The sequence below is a fragment of the Limulus polyphemus genome, unplaced genomic scaffold, assembly GCF_000517525.1.
Source record: "Limulus polyphemus unplaced genomic scaffold, Limulus_polyphemus-2.1.2 Scaffold1880, whole genome shotgun sequence".
Lineage (NCBI taxonomy): Eukaryota > Metazoa > Arthropoda > Merostomata > Xiphosura > Limulidae > Limulus > Limulus polyphemus.
The window spans coordinates 170,911-179,887 of NW_013667490.1; the positions used below are offsets into that span (position 1 = coordinate 170,911).

General features: G+C 32.3%; 1 protein-coding gene across 2 annotated transcripts in view; it reads right to left on the reverse strand.

The window, feature by feature from the left end:
• Positions 1-2,284: 2,284 nt before the first annotated feature.
• The window catches only part of LOC106465238 (UDP-GalNAc:beta-1,3-N-acetylgalactosaminyltransferase 2-like), a 54,864-nt gene continuing 48,171 nt past the window's right edge, over positions 2,285-8,977 (reverse strand). The window contains exon 13 of one of the 2 annotated variants that reach the window (XR_002611926.1): positions 2,285-3,590. The gene's annotated coding sequence lies outside the window, so the exon portion shown is untranslated. Of the gene's footprint in view, positions 3,591-3,650; positions 3,774-8,977 lie in introns of those variants that run through there. The other variant, XR_002611927.1, reaches the window with a different exon arrangement.

An 8,977-nucleotide genomic window follows, 5' to 3' on the forward strand; every position in this document is an offset into this window, starting at 1 on the left:
GAGGGTTATGAAAGTGTCTTGGCTCAAAAAAAAAACATTAAATTTGACTTGAGCGGATTTTAAGCTTACTTTAGCAGAAATAAAAAGTCATAAATAATATTGCTGCCAACAATATTTTAAAGAAAACCTTATTAAGGGAAAAAAAGGCATGAAGCTAAAGTGTCTGCATGAAGTTAATCATACCTGTGTTGATCAGATGTCTCAGAATCATATACATAAACTTTAACATATTGTAACCTTTGTTCTCAAGTCTGAAGTAGCATGCATGCATTTCTGCATAGATTTTTAAGAAGGTAACTTACTGAAACAGGTAATACAAAAACTTATACAGAAAGTTTGTTTGTTTTTGAATTTCACGCAAAGCTACACGAAAGCTATCTGCACTAGCCGTACCTAATTTTGCAGTGAAAGACTAGAGGGAAGGCAGCTAATCATCACCACCGACTGCCAACTCTTGGGCTACAATTTTACCAACGAAAAGTGGGATTGACTGTCACTTTATAATGAACCCACGGCTGAAAGGGCGAGCATGTTTGGTGGGATGAGAATTCGAACTCGCGACCCACAGATTGCGAGTCAAGTGCCCTAACCACCTGGCCATGCCAGGCCTATACAGAAGGATTGGCTTAGAGTTATACATAAACAATTGGTTGAATTGTGTAACATATGCACTTGTGGGATACCTTACAACCATTTTTTAACAGAGTAAGTTAGGTACTTTCATAGTTATGTCTCTTGGTTTTGACCCCATTCACTAGTCACACAGAATTAGAAGCTGACCAGCAACTTAGTAGTAAAAATACTTGCACTTCTGTGAATGAAAGTATTTTTATATTTATTTATTTCATTTACTGTGTTCAATTTATTCTTTGCTAACAGTACTGTTTTTGTAGAATCTATTGGCTTTTCTGTTTGACATTAGTGATGCTGAATACCACACAAGAAAAGATTTGGAATGATTTACCTAATGATATAATTTTAATCCTTTTAAGTTTTGGTTGGTTAGATAAGTGAATGTGAAAAACTACACTTACCTACCTTACACGTTTTTTTATTAGCTTGCTCTTGTGGGTGGTCTTTCGTCACTTATTAGTATGGCCTTAAGAACATTTTCAACACTCTCTGATACTGAAGTACAAGTACATTATTTAGATTCAAACGTTAGTGATATAAATTATATACCATATGTAAATTCTACACATCCATCAAAAGTACTATGTATTCAATTCACACTTAGAATATATAACCCTTTTTCAACTGCCCTGCTTCGTACAACTTACTTGCCCCCCCCCCCTAAACAAAAGTCCAAAAATAAAAACTGGCTGAAGCAGACTATGTCCACTGAGGATGGGTATGACTTATTAGCATATAAGTATAACAGTAAATATATATTAGTATGATAAACAAAGATGTGCAAAAATAATTCTTTCCTGACAACAATCATCACACAAAATAATATGGCAATTCAGTAACAAAAATTCCTTTCTTAGAATTTTCAAAACAATTATGCAATATGTATTTTAATTAAACTATTTTTAAAATCTTAACTTAATCAAAATAAAATTTAAACTGATCCATTTTGGATTTTCATTCTGTGATTAGTGTTTACATAAGTAATGTGTACAGTATTGTAAAACTTAATTAAGTGATCTGTCTGTTGCAAAGAATGAAATCTTTTGAAAACACATTTGTTACATAAATTACAACCAAAATTCATCTCAAAATTCATTTGAATATGCTGCCTCTTATAATAATTCCTTGTAGGTCTTCCTAAAGGACAACACAGAATCACTTAGAATAAGTAAATAACAGTATTATGTCCTACAAGTTTACTGACATTAATCCTTTAGAACAAGAGGTTCCCAAACTTTCACAGCACAAGCCCCCCCAAGCTTTCATCATTTCCTGAGTGAGTACCCCCACCCAATAAATTATGAACTTTGGATACTAAATACCTTAACAGCATTGTGTATCCCCCCAAAAAAAACAACACTTTCCTAAGGCCCTTCTGGGGCATGCTGCCTCCAGTTTGGGAACCCCTGCTTTAGAATATCAGGGGAGAAACTGAATCCTATTGAATGTAAATAAATTGAAAAATTCCATCCTGTAGGATATCATAAGAGTTATATGTGATAAACTGATTCCTAAAGGAAACTATTCATAAAGAACGTAAAATAAACTGTGTAGAACTAATGAAAATTCCAAATGACAGAATAAATGCTATAAGAAAGAAAAAATCAAACCTACAATAATTTTGTATAATTTGAAATTGCTAATTTCATGGATAATTGATGATAGAGATCTAAGTACAATCTAATGTACATTAATGGCTGAATATCATATACTGCTAGAGATTTCTTGATAACAGTGGTTGAATGTCATATACTGCTGGAGATTTCTTGACAACAGTGGTTGAACATCATATACTGCCGGAGATATTTTAACAACAGTGGTTCAATGTCATATACCTGCTGGAGATATCTTGACAACAGTGGTTGAACGTCATATACTGCTGGAGATTTCTTGATAAAAGTGGTTGAATGTCATATACTGCTGGAGATTTCTTGACAACAGTGTTTGAACATCATATACTGCTAGAGATTTCTTGACAACAGTGGTTGAATGTCATATACTGCTGGAGATTTCTTGACAACAGTGGTTGAACGTCATATACTGCTAGATATTTCTGTGTCTTTTTTTTTTGCCACACACCTTGAATTTTTCACAATATTCATCTCTAAAATTAGACAACCCTTTAAGTGCTTTCCTAATATTTATGTCAAAGATAAGTTTTGTGTTCTGGTCATTCAACTGGCACATGAACATTACCTCCACAGTGTTTAACTTGCAGCCAAGGCTGTAACCACAGCTACACATTTTTTCTTGCCATACACCTAGAAACACTAGTATCTTGAAATGAAAAAAACGTGTTTTATTGTTATAATATATTACACTATTCTGTTTCACAATATATCTATAAATTATACTTATCACACTTTGTAGGCAAATAAAGTAATTGGCTGCAAAATAATATCTTGCAATGTTTATGAGAATACAAAAATATAGAACAAAAAACTGTAACCAGCTAAGAAGGTTTGGTGGAAGAGATTAGATTTACTATGACAGTAGACATACGGAGGTTAGGTAGTAAATACTTTATGACATATGTATTATAGGACACGTACAAGAAGATTGATTTGACTCACAGTGACTTCTTTCAGATCATTACCATAGGTGAGAAGCTCCCTGCTGATGACTCCATGTTATGTCAATCAGAAGTAAGTGAGAATCATGTCTGATGTAGTTCCACCAAAATTACTGTGTTAAATTTGGCAACTCTGTATTATGATTTTCACTAGCAATTGCAACTCAAAATTTCCTCAAATTTGGAGCTTCCATTTTCAGTGTGTGAAAGAAAGATGTGTGTGAAGTTTGGAAATTTCTGCTCATGTGCAAGTAAAGAAGCAGGCATCACATGAGTTTTAATACATGATGTTCTTGAAAGTCAGTGATGACCAGGGGTGAAGAGAAACAGTGGATTACTAGGAAATTTCCTGGTGGATTATGGCAGAACAGGGCCCTGGACTGGGCTGAAATTATTGTAGAATTATTATAGATTTTTAAAACAGAATATTGCTAATAACATTCTTACAAGTTCTGTGACTTAAACTTTATTTTTCATAAAGTGTCCTATTATTAAAAATAATCCAGAATGTTCCTATTTTTTCAGGCTGAATCAGCATGAATAGTTATTTCTTGACTTCCCTTTTCCTCTGAAAATAAAAAGGCTAGCCTCAATACATGTGTTTGAAAGGTTCAGAAATCAGCCTTTCCACTTGAAAAAATCACTGCTAATCAGTGATTGATAACTAATTATTTTTCCAATCACCATACAAAAGGAAAATGATCATTACCTGACCTCTGTTCACTCTTAACTCTAAATAAACTGGTAAATATGCATGTATTTATGGAACAAAAAATTACATATGGAAAAGTTCTTTAACACAGCAGCACTATATTTAACTAACCATTTGTTCATGTAATTCTGAATTTACCATGTGAAATTTAGCAAGCTTTTAGTAAACATTACAAGTTTGTTGTAAACAAAAATCAGATTTTTAAATTAAACATTTTTACTAAAGATTTGTCTGTGAACTTCCCAAAGGTTTTACCGAGTCAGTCTGAGTGAAAGGTGATTTTAACACTAAGAATAAAAATACTTCTTTTCATCTTACAGTTTTATATTTCTTTGCATAATCTCCTAAATGAACATTAAATTTTTTCAAGTTCTTTCTTTTAATTTTATGATTTTCTTGCTGCACCTTGCATCCACTGGAGCAGTTATAACTGCATCAAAACCACAAGGTTTTGCCAGGATAGTCCTATTTTTTGGTAGCTTGTCCCAGTGTCCCATAAAAAGTTCTCAGGATGCACCAAATGCCCTAGTTTTAAAATAGAGGCATCAAACTGTCAGCCACATCAAATCACAAAGGAAATAGGCCTACTTAACTTGCTCTTTGTTGTAATATGTTTTCCCCTGCTGCCAAACTCTCTGAAAAGTTCTGTCTGTGCATGGTGAGAAATCCAGGTCTGCACAGATCTGCATGTGGAGACAATTAAGGTTGTGCTCACCATCAAAACACACCTTACACAGTCATATACTGAATTTTAGAACAAAAATATGTCTAAAGACTTTCAAAGTAATGCTAAAACTTAAAAGCAATACGTTTGAAAATGTTATGGATTCTTAAATAAATCCAGATATGAAGTAGCCAATTGTAAGATAAATTGGATCAAGTGAACAATTAAATATTTCTTGGATGTATAATTTGACTATTTTTGTTCATTTGTTTACTGTCTATCATCAAAAAGTAGTTGAAATGATTTCAAAAACAATGCTATTGTTAGTATATTTGGAAGTATTGTGGAACAGTTCAATAAATTAAATAAAAGTTAAATTATTTTAAATTTGTAATAACCATTTTGCCCCATAGTGGCAAGATTCAGGACTTATGACCCTAAAAATCAGATTTCAATACCTGTGTTAGACACTGCACAAACAGCTCACTGTGTAGCTTTGAGCTTTACAACAAATAAATAACCATTTCAGAATTAGGAGCAAGGGCTGGGCTGTCCCAGTTCTTTTAGTTTGAAAATCTAGCCACCCTACAAAAGCAATACATTGCAGCAGGAACGCATTAGCTGTTTCATAGAGAGCTAACATAAACATAACTCCATGTAGTTGCCAAGTGTAATGTTTCACAAAATGCTCAAGCTCATGTGCTTGTGAAATTTTAGACATTTTTTTTTACTGAAGTTTTGTTATGCTATGCTGAGAAGTTTTTAATTTTTACATTTTAGTTACTTTTGTTACAAATATAAAGCAACAGATAAAATACATACATAAAAACAAGTATTTGTAGTACTAACTGCATAATTAAGTTCTTTTTTTCCAAGTAACAATTTTTTGTAAGCTTCACTGAATCTGAGAAATTTGGGTGTCCAAAAACAATTAATTTATCTTTCAAATATGCATTTTAGAACATAAAAAATATGTCACTAAACTAAAATGTCCCAAAACTACTATGATTTATATGGCTTTCGAAAAAAGCTATAAATGGGTTAAAAACATTCTTTTAGTAATCAAAGCATAAAAACATAATAACCACATACCAAGCAATTTTGCTAACAGTTTATGATACAAAACTAAATAATAACTTTATAGCAGAGAGCCTACTTTTTCTATTGGTTATAAACATGCCGATCAGTCATGTAAAGTAGATTAGCAAGCCATATCAAAAGTCAGGGAGAGGGGAGGGACTTCCCTGGTGGCTTTGACAAATTTATTGATACCTCAGCAAATCAAGATAGTAGGAGAATAACATTTTAGATTATTGCTTTTAATTATATGCATTTCCTGATTATAATGGATTGAAAAGTGCAGTAGCCTAGTTTTGATGTTAAAAGTGCTGGAGTAGAAAAATCAGAGCTCAGGTGCATCACATGTTAAATAAAAATTAAGAACAAGATTCTTTTAAATATTTCTTTAAGAAATGAAGATTTAACTTTAAATGTATACACTAAGATAGCTGCTCCTCACAGAGACTTTGCAAACGGTCAGAATAAGTAGCAGCTTCCATCTGTGCCAATCAAATAGATTTTGAAACAGACCAATATTTACCAGTTAATGAAAATGCTAGAAATAACAAACCAGTGCTGTTTTGTTATAGGCATATTATAAAATATAACAGTCCAGTTTATCATAAAATGTGTTTTTATTTTCTAATTATGAACATTTCAAGGCATACAGCATGAAAAATGTGTTTGAAAATTAGGATGGTTGATGATGGCCTTAACCTAACTAGCCCAGACCTGACCACAAGAGCAATGAAGAACACTTGACTCTTAACCATGATGTCAGAAATTGTCTCACCACTTAAATCTATTAGGTCAAACTCAAACAAAACCATGTGCTTCTAGGTAAATATAACATAATATTTTGGGACAACATGTGCCGTATTGGTCCATCTTGGCTGTTCCATCCTTAAAACTCAATTAAAATGATTAAAAACTAAAGTTTCTTTTAATTACTAAAGTTTTTTATATGGGTTTAGTGAGATTACACAGATACAGTCATAAGATTATATATATATATATATATATATGGGCTTAGTCAGATTACACAGATATAATCACATGATTATATCAATGTTATTATGGGCTGGACAGATCAGATAAATGTAATCACCTTAGCTATTTTATGACCTCTAACTTCTGCTAAAAAAACCTTCACCAACCTCAACACGCATTTTCGTGACTCTCTCTCTTCAAGCTATAAAAGTAGCCTTGTCTCTTGTTTATTCTCTAGAGCTTATAAATATCTGTTCATTTTACTCAACTCTTCACAGTGAGATAAAACGTATACAGATTTTATTAAAACAAAATGAATTTCCACAGAAGTTTCTGGAAACTATCTATCATGTCATTTTAAACAAAATAATTAATCCCATCGATAAAGACAGTACTGCCTCTAATGCCCCCTATATTTATGCCTTCCATACTTATGTAAACAGAGGTAACTCTAGAACTTCAACTTACAAAATTGATACATAAATACTACACCTAACTACAGTTTAAGTTATCTTTAAATCTTCCTTTCTAATAAAACACCTCTTCTATTGTCGTTCATATATTAAACACGTGTACATGTGTAGTAGCTGAAAGGTTAGTTACATAAGCAAAACTGAAGGTCATATATTTGTGCATAACCATGAACACATGAGAAATCCTTCATAATAAATACTATCTCCTACTCTTGAACTCTTATGGTTCTTTTGAGCTCAAAGTTTTATCCTTTAGTTACTTCTAACTTTCAGGAATTTTTAGACTGCTATAAGTTATGCTATACTTTGTATTTTTAATCTGTGTTATTTTATCATTTTTCTTGAATTACACTGTATACGTATCTTTCAGATCTACTTGCTGAAGATGAAAGGAATCCATTCCAAAATGTACAAATAATATATTTTTTTGATATATCAAGTAGGCAATAGCACTGCCTATGTAGGGATGGCTTGGATTGTTCATCAAAATGGTATTTTAAATATCTCCTCAATAGGTCATCAAAACTTTACAATACTAGCCAGTGTTTCCTTTTATAACAATATCTATGAAGTGGCTGAGTCACAAGTCCTGGGAATGTCTGTAAATATCATAGCAAAAAAGTTTGAATTTTTTTATTCTTCTTCTCTTTTATTACATAATAACTCAAAAACCAAAATAATGGTGTCAACCAATTTCAATGAGGTGACATAGTGTCAGACAGAGCATCCACTTTTATAAGTATTATCAACTAGTAGTAATTAAAAAAAAATATATATAATTATAGTGTAAATGATGTTATCATCACCCCTTGAAGTTAGCTTTATTACAGAAATTTGGTGTTCCTTATCATGGATAAGCTTTATTTACAACAAAAAGTGTGATGTACAACTAAGAATAGCAAGTTATCAATGTGGTTCAAATCAGAGTTGAAGTTGAGGACTAAGATGCCAAACACACCTCCAGCCAACATTCTCTCTCTATACCAATTATTGACTTTTTTGCTTGGATAAGTAGATCATAACCTAACTTTTGAAATTGTTATTCAGATCACTATAGTGCAATACATGCCATCATATGAGCACTTCAAAGATTTTGTCACTGATTACATGCCCCATAAATACCTAAAGCATTCTATACAGAGATGTAACATTGCAAGTAAACAAGTGAAACAAAATATTTAAAAGGTTCAACAATTTTTGTTAATATTCAAAATGCATTTCATGATACTAACTGGAAATATCAATCACGATGTCAGAAAAGCACATAGGTTCAAGAAGTCTTAATATAAAATGATAAAAACCCTATAACCTGATGGCTTTTGAAAGGTGGACCTTTCTTCTCCAGAGGCAAACTGGGAATGGTGGTGTTACTGAATGAGTGATGTACAAAGAGAGTTAAGTGATGTCATGAAGGTCATCTAGGCTTCCAGAAAGCGTTTTTATCACTCATTCAGTAACAACAGTACATTGAAATATATACAAAAACACTTTCTGGAAGCCAAGATGGCCTTCATGACATCACTTAACTCTCTTTGTATATCACTCATTCAGTAACAACAGTACATTGAAATATATACAAAAACACTTTCTGGAAGCCAAGATGGCCTTCATGACATCACTTGACTCTCTTTGTATATCACTCATTCAGTAACAACAGTACATTGAAATATATACAAAAGCACTTTTTGAAAGCCTAGTTGACCTTCATGACATCACTTAACTCTCTTTGTACATCACTCATTCAGTAACAACAGTACATTGAAATATATACAAAAACACTTTCTGGAAGCCAAGATGGCCTTCATGACATCACTTGACTCTCTTTGTATATCACTCATTCAGTAACAACAGTACATTGAAATATATACAAAAGC